Genomic DNA, 12,958 nt, shown 5'->3' on the forward strand with positions numbered 1-12,958 from the left:
CGTACTGTTTTGTCGTTTTCAAAGTCTTCTTGGCAAACTTGGTTAGCACATTCTCCCTCAAACTGAGTTAATTACTGCATTTTCGTACCATTACAGTAGTTTAAAAGGCTTAAGGAAGCAACTTTGTCACAACAGAAAGGTAGTTTGAAAATTGGGCTGGCGACATAACAAAAAAAAAAGGAAGGGAGCCAACAGCACCCGGGTTTCCCAGGCGGTCACCCATCCAAGTACTAGCCGGGCCCGATGATGCTTAACTTCGGTGATCGGACGAGAACCAGTGTATTCATCATGGTATGGCCGTCGGCGCTCATCTAATGTAGGAGCACGGCAGAATTCGCGTTCGGCTTTTCTCCCAACACACAAAATGTTAGTTTTCGGCCGCATTTGACGAAAGCGCTTCCTTCCGCAACCGCCAGTTCCTCGAGGACGGCGCGGGGAGGCGCGCCCGGCGTCCCAGCAGAGCGACGGCCGAATTGGCGGGCGCACCGCCGCGTGTGTGAGACGCACTGCTGCTCGTTGCACCCCCTGTCATTCGCTGGGCGCGTGCAGCCTTCGACACTAGCGGAGGACGCATCTTGTCCCTGATGTTCAGCGGAGGGCCTGTGCGGGGTGTGGCAGTGTCGTGCTGGAGGGCGCCACTGGTAGCGATGTGGGCTTCCTGGCCTCGCCTCGCCTCGCCTCACACCAGGTGTTTGCGTAGTTTGCAGTGCATTCGCACCATTCCTATCCCTGTCCCTGTCCCCGTCCCGACTTGTCCCGACTTTGCTCGACTGCCGCTCGCTGCCGCTCGGGTCGTGGTCCATATGACAGCGCAAGCACGACAAACGTCTGCGAGACGAGACGAGACGAGACGAGACGAGACGACTAAGGAATAAATTCGTGGTTACAAATCAAATTTGGAACTCTACACTCCTACACAACAATAGGCGGTGACGTATTTCAGAAATCACCTGCCGATTCGTACTGTTTTGTCGTTTTCAAAGTCTTCTTGGCAAACTTGGTTAGCACATTCTCCCTCAAACTGAGTTAATTACTGCATTTTCGTACCATTACAGTAGTTTAAAAGGCTTAAGGAAGCAACTTTGTCACAACAGAAAGGTAGTTTGAAAATTGGGCTGGCGACATAACAAAAAAAAAAAAAAGGAAGGGAGCCAACAACACCCGGGTTTCCCAGGCGGTCACCCATCCAAGTACTAGCCGGGCCCAATGATGCTTAACTTAGGTGATCGGACGAGAACCGGTGTATTCATCATGGTATGGCCGTCGGCGCTCATCTAATGTAGGAGCACGGCAGAATTCGCGTTCGGCTTTTCTCCCAACACACAAAATGTTAGTTTTCGGCCGCATTTGACGAAAGCGCTTCCTTCCGCAACCGCCAGTTCCTCGAGGACGGCGCGGGGAGGCGCGCCCGGCGTCCCAGCAGAGCGACGGCCGAATTGGCGGGCGCACCGCCGCGTGTGTGAGACGCACTGCTGCTCGTTGCACCCCCTGTCATTCGCTGGGCGCGTGCAGCCTTCGACACTAGCGGAGGACGCATCTTGTCCCTGGTGTTCAGCGGAGGGCCTGTGCGGGGTGTGGCAGTGTCGTGCTGGAGGGCGCCACTGGTAGCGATGTGGGCTTCCTCGCCTCGCCTCGCCTCGCCTCGCCTCGCCTCACACCAGGTGTCTGCGTAGTTTGCAGTGCATTCGCACCATTCCTATCCCTGTCCCTGTCCCCGTCCCGACTTGTCCCGACTTTGCTCGACTGCCGCTCGCTGCCGCTCGGGTCGTGGTCCATATGACAGCGCAAGCACGACAAACGTCTGCGAGACGAGACGAGACGAGACGAGACGAGACGACTAAGGAATAAATTCGTGGTTACAAATCAAATTTGGAACTCTACACTCCTACACAACAATAGGCGGTGACGTATTTCAGAAATCACCTGCCGATTCGTACTGTTTTGTCGTTTTCAAAGTCTTCTTGGCAAACTTGGTTAGCACATTCTCCCTCAAACTGAGTTAATTACTGCATTTTCGTACCATTACAGTAGTTTAAAAGGCTTAAGGAAGCAACTTTGTCACAACAGAAAGGTAGTTTGAAAATTGGGCTGTTGACATAACAAAAAAAAAAAAGGAAGGGAGCCAACAGCACCCGGGTTTCCCAGGCGGTCACCCATCCAAGTACTAGCCGGGCCCGATGATGCTTAACATCGGTGATCGGACGAGAAGCGGTGTATTCATCATGGTATGGCCGTCGGCGCTCATCTAATGTAGGAGCACGGCAGAATTCGCGTTCGGCTTTTCTCCCAACACACAAAATGTTAGTTTTCGGCCGCATTTGACGAAAGCGCTTCCTTCCGCAACCGCCAGTTCCTCGAGGACGGCGCGGGGAGGCGCGCCCGGCGTCCCAGCAGAGCGACGGCCGAATTTCGGGCGCACCGCCACGTGTGTGAGACGCACTGCTGCTCGTTGCACCCCCTGTCATTCGCTGGGCGCGTGCAGCCTTCGACACTAGCGGAGGACGCATCTTGTCCCTGGTGTTCAGCGGAGGGCCTGTGCGGGGTGTGGCAGTGTCGTGCTGGAGGGCGCCCGCCACTGGTAGCGATGTGGGCTTCCTCGCCTCGCCTCGCCTCGCCTCACACCAGGTGTTTGCGTAGTTTGCAGTGCATTCGCACCATTCCTATCCCTGTCCCTGTCCCCGTCCCGACTTGTCCCGACTTTGCTCGACTGCCGCTCGCTGCCGCTCGGGTCGTGGTCCATATGACAGCGCAAGCACGACAAACGTCTGCGAGACGAGACGAGACGAGACGAGACGAGACGACTAAGGAATAAATTCGTGGTTACAAATCAAATTTGGAACTCTACACTCCTACACAACAATAGGCGGTGACGTATTTCAGAAATCACCTGCCGATTCGTACTGTTTTGTCGTTTTCAAAGTCTTCTTGGCAAACTTGGTTAGCACATTCTCCCTCAAACTGAGTTAATTACTGCATTTTCGTACCATTACAGTAGTTTAAAAGGCTTAAGGAAGCAACTTTGTCACAACAGAAAGGTAGTTTGAAAATTGGGCTGGCGACATAACAAAAAAAAAAAAAAAGGAAGGGAGCCAACAACACCCGGGTTTCCCAGGCGGTCACCAATCAAGTACTAGCCGGGCCCAATGATGCTTAACTTAGGTGATCGGACGAGAACCGGTGTATTCATCATGGTATGGCCGTCGGCGCTCATCTAATGTAGGAGCACGGCAGAATTCGCGTTCGGCTTTTCTCCCAACACACAAAATGTTAGTTTTCGGCCGCATTTGACGAAAGCGCTTCCTTCCGCAACCGCCAGTTCCTCGAGGGCGGCGCGGGGAGGCGCGCCCGGCGTCCCAGCAGAGCGACGGCCGAATTGGCGGGCGCACCGCCGCGTGTGTGAGACGCACTGCTGCTCGTTGCACCCCCTGTCATTCGCTGGGCGCGTGCAGCCTTCGACACTAGCGGAGGACGCATCTTGTCCCTGGTGTTCAGCGGAGGGCCTGTGCGGGGTGTGGCAGTGTCGTGCTGGAGGGCGCCACTGGTAGCGATGTGGGCTTCCTCGCCTCGCCTCGCCTCGCCTCACACCAGGTGTTTGCGTAGTTTGCAGTGCATTCGCACCATTCCTATCCCTGTCCCTGTCCCCGTCCCGACTTGTCCCGACTTTGCTCGACTGCCGCTCGCTGCCGCTCGGGTCGTGGTCCATATGACAGCGCAAGCACGACAAACGTCTGCGAGACGAGACGAGACGAGACGAGACGAGACGACTAAGGAATAAATTCGTGGTTACAAATCAAATTTGGAACTCTACACTCCTACACAACAATAGGCGGTGACGTATTTCAGAAATCACCTGCCGATTCGTACTGTTTTGTCGTTTTCAAAGTCTTCTTGGCAAACTTGGTTAGCACATTCTCCCTCAAACTGAGTTAATTACTGCATTTTCGTACCATTACAGTAGCTTAAAAGGCTTAAGGAAGCATCTTTGTCACAACAGAAAGGTAGTTTGAAAATTGGGCTGGCGACATAACAAAAAAACAAAAGGAAGGGAGCCAACAGCACCCGGGTTTCCCAGGCGGTCACCCATCCAAGTACTAGCCGGGCCCGATGATGCTTAACTTCGGCGATCGGACGAGAACCGGTGTATTCATCATGGTATGGCCGTTGGCGCTCATCTAATGTAGGAGCACGGCAGAATTCGCGTTCGGCTTTTCTCCCAACACACAAAATGTTAGTTTTCGGCCGCATTTGACGAAAGCGCTTCCTTCCGCAACCGCCAGTTCCTCGAGGACGGCGCGGGGAGGCGCGCCCGGCGTCCCAGCAGAGCGACGGCCGAATTGGCGGGCGCACCGCCGCGTGTGTGAGACGCACTGCTGCTCGTTGCACCCCCTGTCATTCGCTGGGCGCGTGCAGCCTTCGACACTAGCGGAGGACGCATCTTGTCCCTGGTGTTCAGCGGAGGGCCTGTGCGGGGTGTGGCAGTGTCGTGCTGGAGGGCGCCACTGGTAGCGATGTGGGCTTCCTCGCCTCGCCTCGCCTCGCCTCACACCAGGTGTCTGCGTAGTTTGCAGTGCATTCGCACCATTCCTATCCCTGTCCCTGTCCCCGTCCCGACTTGTCTCGCCTTTGCTCGACTGCCGCTCGCTGCCGCTCGGTTCGTGGTCCATATGACAGCGCAAGCACGACAAACGTCTGCGGGACGAGACGAGACGACTAAGGAATACATTCGTGGTTACAAATCAAATTTGGAACTCTACACTCCTACACAACAATAGGCGGTGACGTATTTCAGAAATCACCTGCCGATTCGTACTGTTTTGTCGTTTTCAAAGTCTTCTTGGCCATACTTGGTTAGCACATTCTCCCTCAAACTGAGTTAATTACTGCATTTTCGTACCATTACAGTAGTTTAAAAGGCTTAAGGAAGCATCTTTGTCACAACAGAAAGGTAGTTTGAAAATTGGGCTGGCGACAAAACAAAAAAACAAAAGGAAGGGAGCCAACAGCACCCGGGTTCCCAGGCGGTCACCCATCCAAGTACTAGCCGGGCCCGATGATGCTTAACTTCGGCGATCGGACGAGAACCGGTGTATTCATCATGGTATGGCCGTTGGCGCTCATCTAATGTAGGAGCACGGCAGAATTCGCGTTCGGCTTTTCTCCCAACACACAAAATGTTAGTTTTCGGCCGCATTTGACGAAAGCGCTTCCTTCCGCAACCGCCAGTTCCTCGAGGACGGCGCGGGGAGGCGCGCCCGGCGTCCCAGCAGAGCGACGGCCGAATTGGCGGGCGCACCGCCGCGTGTGTGAGACGCACTGCTGCTCGTTGCACCCCCTGTCATTCGCTGGGCGCGTGCAGCCTTCGACACTAGCGGAGGACGCATCTTGTCCCTAGTGTTCAGCGGAGGGCCTGTGCGGGGTGTGGCAGTGTCGTGCTGGAGGGCGCCACTGGTAGCGATGTGGGCTTCCTCGCCTCGCCTCGCCTCACACCAGGTGTCTGCGTAGTTTGCAGTGCATTCGCACCATTCCTATCCCTGTCCCTGTCCCCGTCCCGACTTGTCCCGACTTTGCTCGACTGCCGCTCGCTGCCGCTCGGGTCGTGGTCCATATGACAGCGCAAGCACGACAAACGTCTGCGAGACGAGACGAGACGAGACGAGACGAGACGACTAAGGAATAAATTCGTGGTTACAAATCAAATTTGGAACTCTACACTCCTACACAACAATAGGCGGTGACGTATTTCAGAAATCACCTGCCGATTCGTACTGTTTTGTCGTTTTCAAAGTCTTCTTGGCAAACTTGGTTAGCACATTCTCCCTCAAACTGAGTTAATTACTGCATTTTCGTACCATTACAGTAGCTTAAAAGGCTTAAGGAAGCATCTTTGTCACAACAGAAAGGTAGTTTGAAAATTGGGCTGGCGACATAACAAAAAAACAAAAGGAAGGGAGCCAACAGCACCCGGGTTTCCCAGGCGGTCACCCATCCAAGTACTAGCCGGGCCCGATGATGCTTAACTTCGGCGATCGGACGAGAACCGGTGTATTCATCATGGTATGGCCGTTGGCGCTCATCTAATGTAGGAGCACGGCAGAATTCGCGTTCGGCTTTTCTCCCAACACACAAAATGTTAGTTTTCGGCCGCATTTGACGAAAGCGCTTCCTTCCGCAACCGCCAGTTCCTCGAGGACGGCGCGGGGAGGCGCGCCCGGCGTCCCAGCAGAGCGACGGCCGAATTGGCGGGCGCACCGCCGCGTGTGTGAGACGCACTGCTGCTCGTTGCACCCCCTGTCATTCGCTGGGCGCGTGCAGCCTTCGACACTAGCGGAGGACGCATCTTGTCCCTGGTGTTCAGCGGAGGGCCTGTGCGGGGTGTGGCAGTGTCGTGCTGGAGGGCGCCACTGGTAGCGATGTGGGCTTCCTCGCCTCGCCTCGCCTCGCCTCACACCAGGTGTCTGCGTAGTTTGCAGTGCATTCGCACCATTCCTATCCCTGTCCCTGTCCCCGTCCCGACTTGTCTCGCCTTTGCTCGACTGCCGCTCGCTGCCGCTCGGTTCGTGGTCCATATGACAGCGCAAGCACGACAAACGTCTGCGGGACGAGACGAGACGACTAAGGAATACATTCGTGGTTACAAATCAAATTTGGAACTCTACACTCCTACACAACAATAGGCGGTGACGTATTTCAGAAATCACCTGCCGATTCGTACTGTTTTGTCGTTTTCAAAGTCTTCTTGGCCATACTTGGTTAGCACATTCTCCCTCAAACTGAGTTAATTACTGCATTTTCGTACCATTACAGTAGTTTAAAAGGCTTAAGGAAGCATCTTTGTCACAACAGAAAGGTAGTTTGAAAATTGGGCTGGCGACAAAACAAAAAAACAAAAGGAAGGGAGCCAACAGCACCCGGGTTCCCAGGCGGTCACCCATCCAAGTACTAGCCGGGCCCGATGATGCTTAACTTCGGCGATCGGACGAGAACCGGTGTATTCATCATGGTATGGCCGTTGGCGCTCATCTAATGTAGGAGCACGGCAGAATTCGCGTTCGGCTTTTCTCCCAACACACAAAATGTTAGTTTTCGGCCGCATTTGACGAAAGCGCTTCCTTCCGCAACCGCCAGTTCCTCGAGGACGGCGCGGGGAGGCGCGCCCGGCGTCCCAGCAGAGCGACGGCCGAATTGGCGGGCGCACCGCCGCGTGTGTGAGACGCACTGCTGCTCGTTGCACCCCCTGTCATTCGCTGGGCGCGTGCAGCCTTCGACACTAGCGGAGGACGCATCTTGTCCCTAGTGTTCAGCGGAGGGCCTGTGCGGGGTGTGGCAGTGTCGTGCTGGAGGGCGCCACTGGTAGCGATGTGGGCTTCCTCGCCTCGCCTCGCCTCACACCAGGTGTCTGCGTAGTTTGCAGTGCATTCGCACCATTCCTATCCCTGTCCCTGTCCCCGTCCCGACTTGTCTCGACTTTGCTCGACTGCCGCTCGCTGCCGCTCGGGTCGTGGTCCATATGACAGCGCAAGCACGACAAACGTCTGCGGGACGAGACGAGACGACTAAGGAATACATTCGTGGTTACAAATCAAATTTGGAACTCTACACTCCTACACAACAATAGGCGGTGACGTATTTCAGAAATCACCTGCCGATTCGTACTGTTTTGTCGTTTTCAAAGTCTTCTTGGCCATACTTGGTTAGCACATTCTCCCTCAAACTGAGTTAATTACTGCATTTTCGTACCATTACAGTAGTTTAAAAGGCTTAAGGAAGCATCTTTGTCACAACAGAAAGGTAGTTTGAAAATTGGGCTGGCGACATAACAAAAAAACAAAAGGAAGGGAGCCAACAGCACCCGGGTTTCCCAGGCGGTCACCCATCCAAGTACTAGCCGGGCCCGATGATGCTTAACTTCGGTGATCGGATGAGAACCGGTGTATTCATCATGGTATGGCCGTTGGCGCTCATCTAATGTAGGAGCACGGCAGAATTCGCGTTCGGCTTTTCTCCCAACACACAAAATGTTAGTTTTCGGCCGCATTTGACGAAAGCGCTTCCTTCCGCAACCGCCAGTTCCTCGAGGACGGCGCGGGGAGGCGTGCCCGGCGTCCCAGCAGAGCGACGGCCGAATTGGCGGGCGCACCGCCGCGTGTGTGAGACGCACTGCTGCTCGTTGCACCCCCTGTCATTCGCTGGGCGCGTGCAGCCTTCGACACTAGCGGAGGACGCTTCATGTCCCTGGTGTTCAGGGGAGGGCCTGTGGGGGTGTGGCAGTGTCGTGCTGGAGGGCGCCACTGGTAGCGATGTGGGCTTCCTCGCCTCGCCTCGCCTCGCCTCACACCAGGTGTCTGCGTAGTTTGCAGTGCATTCGCACCATTCCTATCCCTGTCCCTGTCCCCGTCCCGACTTGTCCCGACTTTGCTCGACTGCCGCTCGCTGCCGCTCGGGTCGTGGTCCATATGACAGCGCAAGCACGACAAACGTCTGCGGGACGAGACGAGACGACTAAGGAATACATTCGTGGTTACAAATCAAATTTGGAACTCTACACTCCTACACAACAATAGGCGGTGACGTATTTCAGAAATCACCTGCCGATTCGTACTGTTTTGTCGTTTTCAAAGTCTTCTTGGCCATACTTGGTTAGCACATTTTCCCTCACACTGAGTTAATTACTGCATTTTCGTACCATTACAGTAGTTTAAAATGCTTAAGGAAGCATCTTTGCCACAACAGAAAGGTAGTTTGAAAATTGGGCTGGCGACATAACAAAAAAAAAAAAGGAAGGGAGCCAACTGCACCCGGGTTTCCCAGGCGGTCACCCATCCAAGTACTAGCCGGGCCCGATGATGCTTAACTTCGGTGATCGGACGAGAACCGGTGTATTCATCATGGTATGGCCGTTGGCGCTCATCTAATGTAGGAGCACGGCAGAATTCGCGTTCGGCTTTTCTCCCAACACACAAAATGTTAGTTTTCGGCCGCATTTGACGAAAGCGCTTCCTTCCGCAACCGCCAGTTCCTCGAGGACGGCGCTGGGAGGCGCGCCCGGCGTCCCAGCAGAGCGACGGCCGAATTGGCGGGCGCACCGCCGCGTGTGTGAGACGCACTGCTGCTCGTTGCACCCCCTGTCATTCGCTGGGCGCGTGCAGCCTTCGACACTAGCGGAGGACGCTTCTTGTACCTGGTGTTCAGGGGAGGGCCTGTGCGGGGTGTGGCAGTGTCGTGCTGGAGGGCGCCACTGGAAGCGATGTGGGCTTCCTCGCCTCGCCTCGCCTCGCCTCACACCAGGTGTCTGCGTAGTTTGCAGTGCATTCGCACCATTCCTATCCCTGTCCCTGTCCCCGTCCCGACTTGTCCCGACTTTGCTCGACTGCCGCTCGCTGCCGCTCGGGTCGTGGTCCATATGACAGCGCAAGCACGAGAACGTCTGCGGGACGAGATGAGACGACTAAGGAATACATTCGTGGTTACAAATCAAATTTGGAACTCTACACTCCTACACAACAATAGGCGGTGACGTATTTCAGAAATCACCTGCCGATTCGTACTGTTTTGTCGTTTTCAAAGTCTTCTTGGCCATACTTGGTTAGCACATTCTCCCTCAAACTGAGTTAATTACTGCATTTTCGTACCATTACAGAAGTTTAAAAGGCTTAAGGAAGCATCTTTGTCACAACAGAAAGGTAATTTGATAATTGGGCTGGCGACATAACAAAAAAACAAAAGGAAGGGAGCCAACAGCACCCGGGTTTCCCAGGCGGTCACCCATCCAAGTACTAGCCAGGCCCGATGATGCTTAACTTCGGTGATCGGACGAGAACCGGTGTATTCATCATGGTATGGCCGTTGGCGCTCATCTAATGTAGGAGCACGGCAGAATTCGCGTTCGGCTTTTCTCCCAACACACAAAATATTTGTTTTCGGCCGCATTTGACGAAAGCGCTTCCTTCCGCAACCACCAATTCCTCGAGGACGGCGCGGGGAGGCGTGCCCGGCGTCCCAGCAGAGCGACGGCCGAATTGGCGGGCGCACCGCCGCGTGTGTGAGACGCACTGCTGCTCGTTGCACCCCCTGTCATTCGCTGGGCGCTTGCAGCCTTCGACACTAGCGGAGGACGCATCTTGTCCCTGGTGTTCAGCGGAGGGCCTGTGCGGGGTGTGGCAGTGTCGTGCTGGAGGGCGCCACTGGTAGCGATGTGGGCTTCCTCGCCTCGCCTCGCCTCGCCTCACACCAGGTGTCTGCGTAGTTTGCAGTGCATTCGCACCATTCCTATCCCTGTCCGTGTCCCCGTCCCGACTTGTCCCGACTTTGCTCGACTGCCGCTCGCTGCCGCTCGGGTCGTGGTCCATATGACAGCGCAAGCACGACAAACGTCTGCGGGACGAGACGAGACGACTAAGGAATACATTCGTGGTTACAAATCAAATTTGGAACTCTACACTCCTACACAACAATAGGCGGTGACGTATTTCAGAAATCACCTGCCGATTCGTACTGTTTTGTCGTTTTCAAAGTCTTCTTGGCCATACTTGGTTAGCACATTTTCCCTCACACTGAGTTAATTACTGCATTTTCGTACCATTACAGTAGTTTAAAATGCTTAAGGAAGCATCTTTGCCACAACAGAAAGGTAGTTTGAAAATTGGGCTGGCGACATAACAAAAAAAAAAAAGGAAGGGAGCCAACAGCACCCGGGTTTCCCAGGCGGTCACCCATCCAAGTACTAGCCGGGCCCGATGATGCTTAACTTCGGTGATCGGACGAGAACCGGTGTATTCATCATGGTATGGCCGTTGGCGCTCATCTAATGTAGGAGCACGGCAGAATTCGCGTTCGGCTTTTCTCCCAACACACAAAATGTTAGTTTTCGGCCGCATTTGACGAAAGCGCTTCCTTCCGCAACCGCCAGTTCCTCGAGGACGGCGCTGGGAGGCGCGCCCGGCGTCCCAGCAGAGCGACGGCCGAATTGGCGGGCGCACCGCCGCGTGTGTGAGACGCACTGCTGCTCGTTGCACCCCCTGTCATTCGCTGGGCGCGTGCAGCCTTCGACACTAGCGGAGGACGCTTCTTGTACCTGGTGTTCAGGGGAGGGCCTGTGCGGGGTGTGGCAGTGTCGTGCTGGAGGGCGCCACTGGTAGCGATGTGGGCTTCCTCGCCTCGCCTCGCCTCGCCTCACACCAGGTGTCTGCGTAGTTTGCAGTGCATTCGCACCATTCCTATCCCTGTCCCTGTCCCCGTCCCGACTTGTCCCGACTTTGCTCGACTGCCGCTCGCTGCCGCTCGGGTCGTGGTCCATATGACAGCGCAAGCACGAGAACGTCTGCGGGACGAGATGAGACGACTAAGGAATACATTCGTGGTTACAAATCAAATTTGGAACTCTACACTCCTACACAACAATAGGCGGTGACGTATTTCAGAAATCACCTGCCGATTCGTACTGTTTTGTCGTTTTCAAAGTCTTCTTGGCCATACTTGGTTAGCACATTCTCCCTCAAACTGAGTTAATTACTGCATTTTCGTACCATTACAGAAGTTTAAAAGGCTTAAGGAAGCATCTTTGTCACAACAGAAAGGTAATTTGATAATTGGGCTGGCGACATAACAAAAAAACAAAAGGAAGGGAGCCAACAGCACCCGGGTTTCCCAGGCGGTCACCCATCCAAGTACTAGCCAGGCCCGATGATGCTTAACTTCGGTGATCGGACGAGAACCGGTGTATTCATCATGGTATGGCCGTTGGCGCTCATCTAATGTAGGAGCACGGCAGAATTCGCGTTCGGCTTTTCTCCCAACACACAAAATATTTGTTGTCGGCCGCATTTGACGAAAGCGCTTCCTTCCGCAACCACCAATTCCTCGAGGACGGCGCGGGGAGGCGTGCCCGGTGTCCCAGCAGAGCGACGGCCGAATTGGCGGGCGCACCGCCGCGTGTGTGAGACGCACTGCTGCTCGTTGCACCCCCTGTCATTCGCTGGGCGCTTGCAGCCTTCGACACTAGCGGAGGACGCATCTTGTCCCTGGTGTTCAGCGGAGGGCCTGTGCGGGGTGTGGCAGTGTCGTGCTGGAGGGCGCCACTGGTAGCGATGTGGGCTTCCTCGCCGCGCCTCGCCTCGCCTCGCCTCACACCAGGTGTCTGCGTAGTTTGCAGTGCATTCGCACCATTCCTATCCCTGTCCCTGTCCCCGTCCCGACTTGTCCCGACTTTGCTCGACTGCCGCTCGCTGCCGCTCGGGTCGTGGTCCATATGACAGCGCAAGCACGACAAACGTCTGCGGGACGAGACGAGACGACTAAGGAATACATTCGTGGTTACAAATCAAATTTGGAACTCTACACTCCTACACAACAATAGGCGGTGACGTATTTCAGAAATCACCTGCCGATTCGTACTGTTTTGTCGTTTTCAAAGTCTTCTTGGCAAACTTGGTTAGCACATTCTCCCTCAAACTGAGTTAATTACTGCATTTTCGTACCATTACAGTAGTTTAAAAGGCTTAAGGAAGCATCTTTGTCACAACAGACAGGTAGTTTGAAAATTGGGCTGGCGACATAACAAAAAAACAAAAGGAAGGGAGCCAACAGCATCCGGGTTTCCCAGGCGGTCACCCATCCAAGTACTAGCCGGGCCCGATGATGCTTAACTTCGGTGATCGGACGAGAACCGGTGTATTCATCATGGTATGGCCGTTGGCGCTCATCTAATGTAGGAGCACGGCAGAATTCGCGTTCGGCTTTTCTCCCAACACACAAAATGTTAGTTTTCGGCCGCATTTGACGAAAGCGCTTCCTTCCGCAACCGCCAGTTCCTCGAGGACGGCGCGGGGAGGCGCGCCCGGCGTCCCAGCAGAGCGACGGCCGAATTGGCGGGCGCACCGCCGCGTGTGTGAGACGCACTGCTGCTCGTTGCACCCCCTGTCATTCGCTGGGCGCGTGCAGCCTTCGACACTAGCGGAGGACG

General features: G+C 54.9%; 14 non-coding genes across 14 annotated transcripts; all 14 read right to left on the reverse strand.

Annotated features, from left to right (window-relative positions):
- Nucleotides 1-186: 186 nt before the first annotated feature.
- Nucleotides 187-305, reverse strand: LOC126154722 (5S ribosomal RNA). Its single transcript, XR_007532262.1, has one exon. It is a non-coding gene; the product is annotated as a 5S ribosomal RNA (ribosomal RNA).
- Nucleotides 306-1,149: 844 nt separating this feature from the next.
- LOC126155080 (5S ribosomal RNA) lies at nt 1,150-1,268 on the reverse strand. The gene has a single exon (XR_007532596.1). It is a non-coding gene; the product is annotated as a 5S ribosomal RNA (ribosomal RNA).
- An 852-nt stretch (nt 1,269-2,120) lies between these two features.
- LOC126155310 (5S ribosomal RNA) lies at nt 2,121-2,239 on the reverse strand. The gene has a single exon (XR_007532810.1). It is a non-coding gene; the product is annotated as a 5S ribosomal RNA (ribosomal RNA).
- An 848-nt stretch (nt 2,240-3,087) lies between these two features.
- Nucleotides 3,088-3,205, reverse strand: LOC126155387 (5S ribosomal RNA). Its single transcript, XR_007532882.1, has one exon. It is a non-coding gene; the product is annotated as a 5S ribosomal RNA (ribosomal RNA).
- An 842-nt stretch (nt 3,206-4,047) lies between these two features.
- LOC126155828 (5S ribosomal RNA) lies at nt 4,048-4,166 on the reverse strand. Its single transcript, XR_007533264.1, has one exon. It is a non-coding gene; the product is annotated as a 5S ribosomal RNA (ribosomal RNA).
- Nucleotides 4,167-4,994: 828 nt separating this feature from the next.
- LOC126154666 (5S ribosomal RNA) lies at nt 4,995-5,112 on the reverse strand. Its single transcript, XR_007532209.1, has one exon. It is a non-coding gene; the product is annotated as a 5S ribosomal RNA (ribosomal RNA).
- An 837-nt stretch (nt 5,113-5,949) lies between these two features.
- On the reverse strand, nt 5,950-6,068 carry LOC126155830 (5S ribosomal RNA). Its single transcript, XR_007533266.1, has one exon. It is a non-coding gene; the product is annotated as a 5S ribosomal RNA (ribosomal RNA).
- An 828-nt stretch (nt 6,069-6,896) lies between these two features.
- Nucleotides 6,897-7,014, reverse strand: LOC126154667 (5S ribosomal RNA). Its single transcript, XR_007532210.1, has one exon. It is a non-coding gene; the product is annotated as a 5S ribosomal RNA (ribosomal RNA).
- Nucleotides 7,015-7,837: 823 nt separating this feature from the next.
- Nucleotides 7,838-7,956, reverse strand: LOC126155711 (5S ribosomal RNA). Its single transcript, XR_007533154.1, has one exon. It is a non-coding gene; the product is annotated as a 5S ribosomal RNA (ribosomal RNA).
- Nucleotides 7,957-8,783: 827 nt separating this feature from the next.
- LOC126154769 (5S ribosomal RNA) lies at nt 8,784-8,902 on the reverse strand. Its single transcript, XR_007532306.1, has one exon. It is a non-coding gene; the product is annotated as a 5S ribosomal RNA (ribosomal RNA).
- Nucleotides 8,903-9,729: 827 nt separating this feature from the next.
- LOC126155298 (5S ribosomal RNA) lies at nt 9,730-9,848 on the reverse strand. Its single transcript, XR_007532799.1, has one exon. It is a non-coding gene; the product is annotated as a 5S ribosomal RNA (ribosomal RNA).
- Nucleotides 9,849-10,676: 828 nt separating this feature from the next.
- LOC126155598 (5S ribosomal RNA) lies at nt 10,677-10,795 on the reverse strand. Its single transcript, XR_007533049.1, has one exon. It is a non-coding gene; the product is annotated as a 5S ribosomal RNA (ribosomal RNA).
- An 827-nt stretch (nt 10,796-11,622) lies between these two features.
- Nucleotides 11,623-11,741, reverse strand: LOC126155418 (5S ribosomal RNA). Its single transcript, XR_007532892.1, has one exon. It is a non-coding gene; the product is annotated as a 5S ribosomal RNA (ribosomal RNA).
- An 832-nt stretch (nt 11,742-12,573) lies between these two features.
- LOC126154670 (5S ribosomal RNA) lies at nt 12,574-12,692 on the reverse strand. The gene has a single exon (XR_007532213.1). It is a non-coding gene; the product is annotated as a 5S ribosomal RNA (ribosomal RNA).
- Nucleotides 12,693-12,958: the final 266 nt, after the last annotated feature.

The sequence above is a fragment of the Schistocerca cancellata genome, unplaced genomic scaffold, assembly GCF_023864275.1.
Source record: "Schistocerca cancellata isolate TAMUIC-IGC-003103 unplaced genomic scaffold, iqSchCanc2.1 HiC_scaffold_1100, whole genome shotgun sequence".
NCBI classification, from domain to species: domain Eukaryota; kingdom Metazoa; phylum Arthropoda; class Insecta; order Orthoptera; family Acrididae; genus Schistocerca; species Schistocerca cancellata.